We start from the raw sequence: 9,358 nt of genomic DNA on the forward strand, positions 1-9,358 counted from the left end.
ACAACCAGTAAGATTGTTTAATGTTTTTAAAATAAGTCTCTTCTGCCCACCAAGCCTTCATTTATTTGATCCAAAATACAGCAAAAACTGTAATATAGTGATTATTATTATTATTATTTTTTACAATTTAAAACAACTGTTTTCTATTTGAATATATTTTAAGATGCAATTTAAAAGTTTTGGGTCAATTAGAACTTTTTTTTAAAAAGAAATAAAATAAATTAATACTTTTATCCAGCAAGTATAAATTGATAAAAACGTGACAGTATAGACATTTATAATGTTGCAAATGTAAGAGCCTGTAAGAGATTTATTTTATTTTAAAATATAAAGGTACATTTCTTTCTCATTCTGTGTTTGAATGCAATTGATTTTTTGCAACAGTCTGAACAATAACAAGTGATGTTGCAAGTAAATGCAGATTTCCTGTTTTTTTTTTTATATACTCATAGGAATGAAGAGGAACTGGAACATCTCACATTGAGGATCATCACGAAAGGTGGCTCAGCAGATGATCCTTCACAGACTGGGGTAACGCTGGAAGGCATAGAGGTGATGAGTCACGAACGCTGTGCTAAGTGAGCTGGTCGATAGGAATTACGTTTGTGAAACTAATTACATGGAAATGCATGAATTATATCTGTTTATTAAAATAGTTTCTTCCGGAAACAACGGACCATATGAGATTCCAAGTCACAGTTCATCTCACTTAGCACGGCGTTCGTGGCTCGACTGGTCGAGACTGTTTTCCAAGATGGCTCCTGCCTGTATACGCATAATGTACTGTCTATATTAATTATCTTCTTATTAAACTGTCTGTACACTTACAAAGTTCTCAATGCTTCGGTTTGCATTGGGACCCTCATTATGCTACCGTGTTAGTGTGGGGCTATTTTGAGCCTTGTTAGTGTTATTAACTAGCGATTTACTTTTGCTTATTCTATGCCCCATATACTAGTGTTATAAGCTAAACAGTTTTTAGAGATAAAACTCTACGTACATTCGATTATCATGAAAATGCATCCCAGAGAACGATCAACTCGGTAACCATGTGTTAATTAGCCCTAGGTTCATTTTTCACCGGAATTGTCCTTTAAGAGGTTTTTTGTATGTTGCAAAAGTAAATATTGGAAAAATGTAAATCTTTTGAGAAGTGTTGCAAAGGTGAAAAATTGACCTGTTAAAAGTGATTTTCCATTTGTCGATTTGCCACATTTTGTTACATTTCATGTGTGGTTTCAGGCTTTCAAACCTTTGGCAAAAAAATAAAAAAATAATAAAGTTAAATGCTTTGTTGTGTGTGATTTGCATGTTTAATTTATTTTAAGACATAAAATGTACTGGAGCAGTGCAGTTAGCAGACCAATAGCTGAAGATCTAAAATAAGTTAAAATGGTTGGTTCAGCTCATTTAATTGTCTTATTTTAATATACAAATGGGCTTAAATGTTAAGTTAACAGAACTAAGATTTGTTTTGATCTCACATGGCCTGCACTGTGTTGGATTTACTTAAAATGTATATGCACCATTTTTGCATCATACTTTTTAAGTAATCCCAACTTGGAATTATTTTACATAAAATAAACAAGAAAACCTTTGTTATATGTACTTAAATATTTGAGTTCACATAACATTCTTTACTTAAAAATATATGTAACGTGATGCATATATTTTTAAGTAAAGAATGTTGCGTGAACTCAAATATTTAAGTACATATAACAACGGTTTTCTTGTTAATTTTAAGTAAAATTATTCCAAGTTGGGATTACTTAAAAAGTATGATGCAAAAATGGTGCATATATATTTTAAGTAAATCCAACACATCATTTTTTAGAGTGTAGTGCTGAACTGTCACGTCTGTAACATTGTTTTTTCCTCATAAATGCGAACACGAAAAATAAAATAAAATAAAATAAAATGAATATTTTATGTAGCCTGTGGAGACTGAGAGCCAACCTTCTTCATCCGGTGGGTAGTAGCCTACTTGTGATTTGCGCAGTGTAATTCACAGAATTGATTTCTCTGCTACAACCCTCTGTCACGTATGTGAGCTTTGTGACTATTGCAAGCGCGCAGCTGAGAAGTCCTGATTATATTGTCTGCTATATTTAGGCCTACTTCTTATTTATTAAGGCAATTGGTTGATGAAACATTGATTAAAATGCGTGTCGCGAGCGATCTCCGACAGTAAACTGATTCTGTTTTGTCTCGGGTAAACAGCTGTTGCGACGCGAGCAGTAACGGCCGTGTAGACACCGTGTTAAAGCTCATTCTGCCTGATAACGCTACGTTACAACATCAAGCAATATTCCAAAAATTTATATAATTATAACACTTTATATAGGGCCATTTTGCATTAAGAGTAGCCTAGTTTCACGTTTAGTACATTTTGCTTACTAATTATTTAAAATAGTATAAAAGTACTGTACATATGTAATTAAAAACGTTTTCATTATGATATTATTAATTTTACTTTAGTAAAAAGATCTGAGTTCTTCCTCCACTGGTAGAGATTAGAGGAATTAAGAGTAAAAATAGAAGATAATAAGGTTTTGTCAGTGACACTTTTTATATGTTTATTGATACAAGTTATGACTAAATTAAAAGACAAAGTCGTTAGTGAAGATTATGCAACAGTATTTAGAATATAATAGAATAGAATATAACATGCAATGCAAACTAGTTTGGTTACAGCTCAGCTGTATAATTCTCATTCTATCATTCCCCCTGCCTCCATTACATATCTGTGTCACACAAGTGTATGATTACCACATTTGAGTGATCATTGCAAAACTTGTTTATAAAATATATTTATTCTGTTTATAGCTCATGTGTAAAGTACCCATCAAAAGTTTGTACACACCAATAGGAAAGTGTCCAAACTTTTGACTGGTATACTGTACTATAATACACATAAATAATATTGCTACTGTATTATAATATACACATAAATAATATCAGCCGATATATATCGGTATCGGGCTTTTTTACCCTCTAATATCGGTATCGGCATCGGCCCCCAAAAATCCATATCGGTCGGGCTCTATTAAAAACAGTTCTTTTATTGGTCGGATGAAATATGCTAATTTTTTGAGACAGGAATTTTGGGTTTTCATGAGCTGTATGCCAAAATCATCAGTATTAAAACAATAAAAGACCTGAAATATTTCAGTTGGTGTGCAATGAATCTAAAATATATGAAAGTTTAATTTTTATCATTACATTATGGAAAATAATGAACCTTATCACAATATGCTAATTTTTTAAGAAGGACCTGTATATATATATATATGATTAGAAGGGTTTATTTCTCCTTCTCAGCAAGAATGAAGTGAGAGTCACAGCCCTCTGCAAATTCCTTTTGGGGTTGTAAAAAGTCTTATCAGTCACTGAGTTTTGTGTTAGTTTCATAAACCTTTGTTGGGACTGGGAGAGTGAGTTTGCTGGATTATTCATTAAATATAATGAATAATTTGTGTGTGTCTGATTGGTACAGATGCTACAATATACACTAGATTTTTCATAATAAGAGTTCTTCCACTACTCTTCCATTATGATCAGTATGCATGCTTCCCCATAATCTATTGTGTGCATTAAAATCTCCACACCATACCTCACTATGACTGCCTTCTCCTCCTATGCTTGTCAGTATCTCACTATTCAGTCTTTCACATGGATTATAAAAATATATTATTCCAACTTGTTGTGTTCCTTCTAAAGTTCTACTATTACTGATTCACATTCTTCCTTCACATCCACTTGCCTATAAGCTATAATAGTTTTAATGAACGTTACTTCTCCACCACCATTACCTACTTTCCTGTCCCTTCTAACTGCTGTGTATCCTTGTAAATGATTTCCATCACACGAGAGTAGATGTTAAAACTTCATACTGATTTGTACTTGGCTTTCGCCAAGATAAGCAACACGAAGACGTCGCTTTACAGTAAACTATGCTTCTCCATCCATTTACGCTTCTTTCCATATGGTGGTGTGACTCCCCTTCTGTCCGGCGTTAACGGCTGCAGTGTACTTGGCGCGTTAGCGCACGCGACGGCTGCAACTACAGGACCAGCACGACAACCGTCTGGATTGAACAGAGTAGGGGACATCTCTAGGGTCTTCAAGTGGGCACCTTCCGTCCTCAGTGTTTCGTCGACTAGCCCACGACACCTCAAGAGGGCTCGACAGTGACTCTGGCGTCCCAGAGTCACCCCCCTCCGTCCCCCACTCAACTCAGCCCACCTTACTGACCTCTACATCCCTCCTGCTGCTGAGACCTAACCACAATCTCACAACCTCTCCGCAACCCAACCATACGCGCCAACCCGTTTGACTAAGGCTGTCGAGCCCCACTGGTGCGTTAATATGCAGTTTCAGTGGCAACGGTTCCGTATGGCATACCACCTACCGCAAAACACAATATCTGCCCAACCACCCGTCATTCACGCAATATCCACAGGAACGTAATGACTGTAAATACTATACAACCTATACAAATAAACCAACAGACTCTTCAAGTTTTTCAAGAATTCTAAAAAGACGTTACTTCTCCACCTTCTTCAAGAATGTGAATCAGTGATAGTAGAACTTTAGACAGGAACACAACAAGTTGGAATAATATATTTTTATAATCCATGTGAAAGATTGAATAGTGAGATACTGACAAGCATAGGATGAGAAGGCAGTCATAGTGAGGTATGGTGTGGAGATTTTAATGCACAATACATTATGGGGAAGCATGCATACTGATCATAATGGAAGAGTAGTGGAAGAACTCTTAGTTCTGAAAAATCTAGTGTGTATTGTAGCATCTGTACCAATCAGACACACACAAATTATTCATTATATTTAATGAATAATCCCGTTTGACTAAGCCTGTCGAGCCCCACTGGTGCGTTAATATGCAGTTTCAGTGGCAACGGTTCCGTATGGCATACCACCTACCGCAAAAACACAATATCTGCCCAACCACCCGTCATTCACGCAATATACACAGGAACGTAATGACTGTAAATACTATACAACCTATACAAATAAACCAACAGACTCTTCAAGTTTTTCAAGAATTCTACGAAACCGTAGCGTGGCGGCCTGTACACAGCCAGCTAGAATCTTTCCGTCTCAACCACAGCCAGTTGCTGCTCCTTTCTGCTGCTTCAGATAAGTTCTTTACTGTGCGACGCAACTCTTGGCCGCTGAATCCGACGTCTCTGAGGAACCGGGTTGTAGAGTGTGCCACAAAACCTCGACAACCCACTTCCACTGGATAAACCTGGACTCTCCATCCTCGCTGTTCTGCTTCAGTGGCCAGATGAGCATACCGCAGTTTCTTCCTCTCATATGCCTCATCTACCGCATCCTCCCATGGCACTGTTAACTCTATCAGTTGAACAATGCGTGCTGATCCAGGCCACAAAACAATATCTGGTCGTAGGTTAGTGGTGGCAATCTCAGGTGGAAAAATAAGCTGTTGATCAAGATCAGCAACAAACAAATTTCAAATGCGTTTTGATCCATGACTCCTCTTGAATACATATTACTTAAGGTGTAAAACTACTATCCGAAATTTTTTTCTTAAATTCCTGATCATTAGTCAGTCCAATGTCTGTTGAAGGACCATCAAGAGTTCAAAAGTTAGCAGATATTAAGCAGAGAGTCTTATTATACTCTAATGAGTATACTTGACATGTTGTTCCAAAGTTACTTATAGTTAACAGAATGTTCAAAAGGGACCATGAAAATAAAGTGTTACCCAATCTTCTACCATTCCACTGAAGGATGAATAAGAAGACCATTACGATCCACCACATGCTGTTTGTGTATTTGCTATGTATGAACCTTTAATTTCTCATTTACTTGTTCCAACGTCACTTCTTCCGCATCCAAATATTTTCCAGCTGCCTTTAGGATTATTCTGATTCTTTCCGTACGGCTTACCGTTTGTGCTGAGCAATTGACCTCTTCTGCCATAAATTCATTTTTGACATATTTCAATCTCTTTACATCTAGTCAAGTCATCTTCATTAATATAGCCCTTTCAACAATGTAGATTGTTCCAAAGCGGCTCCACAGTGATAATAGGAAATTAAAGCAATAGATTGTTTTGGCTTTATGACAGCTCTAGTATAAAGTTATTGTCCAGTTAAAGTTAGTTTTGATTGATTCACTTCCGTCACAACGATCATTAGTTATTAACTTAGGGGCCACTAACACAGCAACGTTTTAACAGAAAACTCTTAAGTTCTCTCTACGCAAACTTTAAAAACTCGAACCTGTGAGAACGCTGATGGCGTACACATGCGTATTAAGAGTTCATTATATAGGTATGTGCATTTGAATATATGTGTGCAAGCATGTAGTCCTTCCCTAAAAAACCAACCATCAACAAACTACTTGTCTGGCCTTAAAATTTATAATACAGAATTTTATCACTTCGGCATAGCCACGTGAACCGGCATTATCCCGACAACTATTATCTGTACAGAGGTAAAGGGAAGGAGGCCTTCACAGGGAGGGACTAGTGACACTTCAGGACTGCTTTGTCGTCGAGTATAGACGCAGGTCCTTCATCAGATCTGGATACGGCCTGGATACGGCTGACTGCGGTAAACCTCGGGATAAACAAAGAGACTAATATTAGCGTAGATGCCATTCTTCTTATGATGTAACGAGTATAACAGGATTTATGGGAAATGTTCCCGGATCCAGCTGACATAATCTATGCAGCCTAACATTGAATTATAGAAGTCTATAATGTGTTATATGTATGCTAGGTCAAAGAGATGTGTTTTTAGTCTAGCTTTGAAGTGTGTCTGCTTCCCTGACAATGTTAGGAAGACGTGGCTAGTTGAAGCGATAGCAGGTGTTAAATTTTCTATAGAGAAAACTAAAGTGATGTTTTTTACAGGAAAGAAAATCAAGGAAAATATTAATTTTAAAACTATATGAAGTAATTTAGAGAGAGTTAAAACATTCCGTTTTTTAATAGTACACTTTGACACAAGGTTAAAATTGTCATGACGCGCACACAAAAGGTTAGATCCAATTGAACATCCGACGTAAACAATTGCTTGTAAATTATTGGGTAAATCTAAAAGGACATGGAGATAGTCATCCAACTAAACGAATACTTATACTGCAAGCTAATTGGGAAAGGGAGAGAGCACAAAAGTTCAGTTTTGGGTGGATAGGAGATGAGGCAGCTAGAGAATTGGGAGTGTATGAAAAATAATTCTGCCCAACTGTACTATGGCCTGATACACCGGTATGGAAGCTAGAAACCATGGAAGTTGATTTTAAGTTACTTCGAATCAAAGCAGTAAGCAATAGTACAGATCTGGTGGCAGAATTTTATAGATATATAGACTTTAAATATAAAGAGTATGTTCAGATTTATACAGATGGATCAAAGGAACCAGAAACAGGAAAGACTGGATCTGCAGTTTACATTTTTAATCAAAGATGTGAGGTAAGCAGACGAACCACAAATGATTTGAGTGTGTGTGCCGTTGAATTATACGCTATTATGATGTCACTAGAATGGACTGAGAAAAACAAAATAAAAAAAGCTTTAATTGGAAGATTCAGTGTCAGCTTTATACAGTCTCATGACTGGTATATCTAATAGTCATCAGGATATACTGTATACAATATTGACAATATAATCAAGAATAAGGGAAACATTTTATGATATTCAACTGACTTGGATTCCTGCTCATATTGGCATTGTGGGTAATGAGAGAGTGGAGAAATTAGCCAAGAAAAGCCAAAAAAAGAGAATATTGAAGCAAATATTAAGTTGTCAAAATCTGAAGGAAATAGTATAATATGGAAAGAATCCATTAGAGAATGGCAACATCAGTGGGACAGGGAAACTAAAGGGAGACATTTGTATGCTATTCAAAATAAAGTTGGGGCATGACATTAGTTTTCACTGTTATGCTGACGATAATCAGCTCTGGATGACTAGTAATTTCCTACTACTTAATTCTAAAAAAAAACAGAGATTCTAATTATTGGACAAAAAACTTCCTCATGTAATAACCTAGAATACTGTCTAACACTTGATGGCTGCTCTGTCAAGTCCTCGTGTCAGTTAGGAACCTGTTTGTGCTCTTGTAAGACTGGAGAAACTGGAAGAGAGGGCAAATGAACATTTTAATTTCATTTGAATGTGCACCATTCAAGACGCAAGTCTCACCTAAGCAATCCTAATCTACATCTTTTTCCCTTGAACCCCCATTCCCCGTTCCCTCTTCCTATCATGCTGAGATCACCTGAAATTCCCCCAAAAATCTATATAGGTTAATGTGAATAATTATCATACGGTATTACACATTTGATATCATTTGAAATGTCTCAGTGCGACTGGTGCAAAGGTCAAAATTCTCAAAGAAATAAAACCAAAAGGTAATAAGGTATTTAAGAGTTTAGAGATAATTCGCACACATAGAAGGGTGTGTCTTCCAGGCAAATGGTCTCCTGCTTTTAGAAGGTGTAAACTCAATTCAAATGGTTCCATGTAGTGCTGTCAAACTATTAAAATATTTATGGCAACTAGGGATGGCCCGATAGCGGATGCAAACACCAGGTAACATTGACGAGAACCGACAAAGTCAGATTGAACAGAGAGAACTAAATACAGATACAAACGACCACTAACGAGGTGAGGACAGGTGACACAGATGATTAAGACGATGAACAGGTGGATGATTGAGGGATTGAATTCAGGTGTGGAGACAAGAGGATTCTGGGAAGTGTAGTGAAGATGACGAAGACAGAATGGTGCAGACGATGACTGTGACACAGGTTAATTTATTAACAACATTAAGTTAATTATATTAACTGATCCAAATATTCATAAATAATTATAACAAGTTATGATTGATTATTAATATTACTTTAGAGCTAATTTGCTACACCGGTTTGTTAATAATAGCCTTATATGCTACTTTATTTAACTTTAATAATACACAGCACATAAGTTTCTAAATCAGCCATTGCAATAATCAAATGTGGACTAGTTAGAAGATACAATGGAAGTATAAGAAGTTCAACTAAGATGATGAAGCAGATGCCAGTGCTCAAGCAGATGATGAAGTACACCTATCTAGCATTCAACCTAAAAAGTAAAAAGAAGGACACAGATACTGTTATAACCAGGCTCCGTATAGGACAGGCTAGATCGATCATTGTTCACTGCATATTATGGGAAAATGTGAGACAGATTGCTGCAATTACTGTGGAAAATCAGAAACCGTTGAACATTTGATTTTGTAATAAGGCATATAAAAGAGAAAGAAATCAGCTTTTGAGATTTGGAAATCAATGTCATTAGCCTACAGTTTAGAATATA

This window comes from Rhinichthys klamathensis, unplaced genomic scaffold, assembly GCF_029890125.1.
Source record: "Rhinichthys klamathensis goyatoka isolate OS25496 unplaced genomic scaffold, OSU_Roscu_1.1 h1tg000011l_1, whole genome shotgun sequence".
In the NCBI taxonomy this organism is placed as follows: Eukaryota; Metazoa; Chordata; class Actinopteri; order Cypriniformes; family Leuciscidae; genus Rhinichthys; species Rhinichthys klamathensis.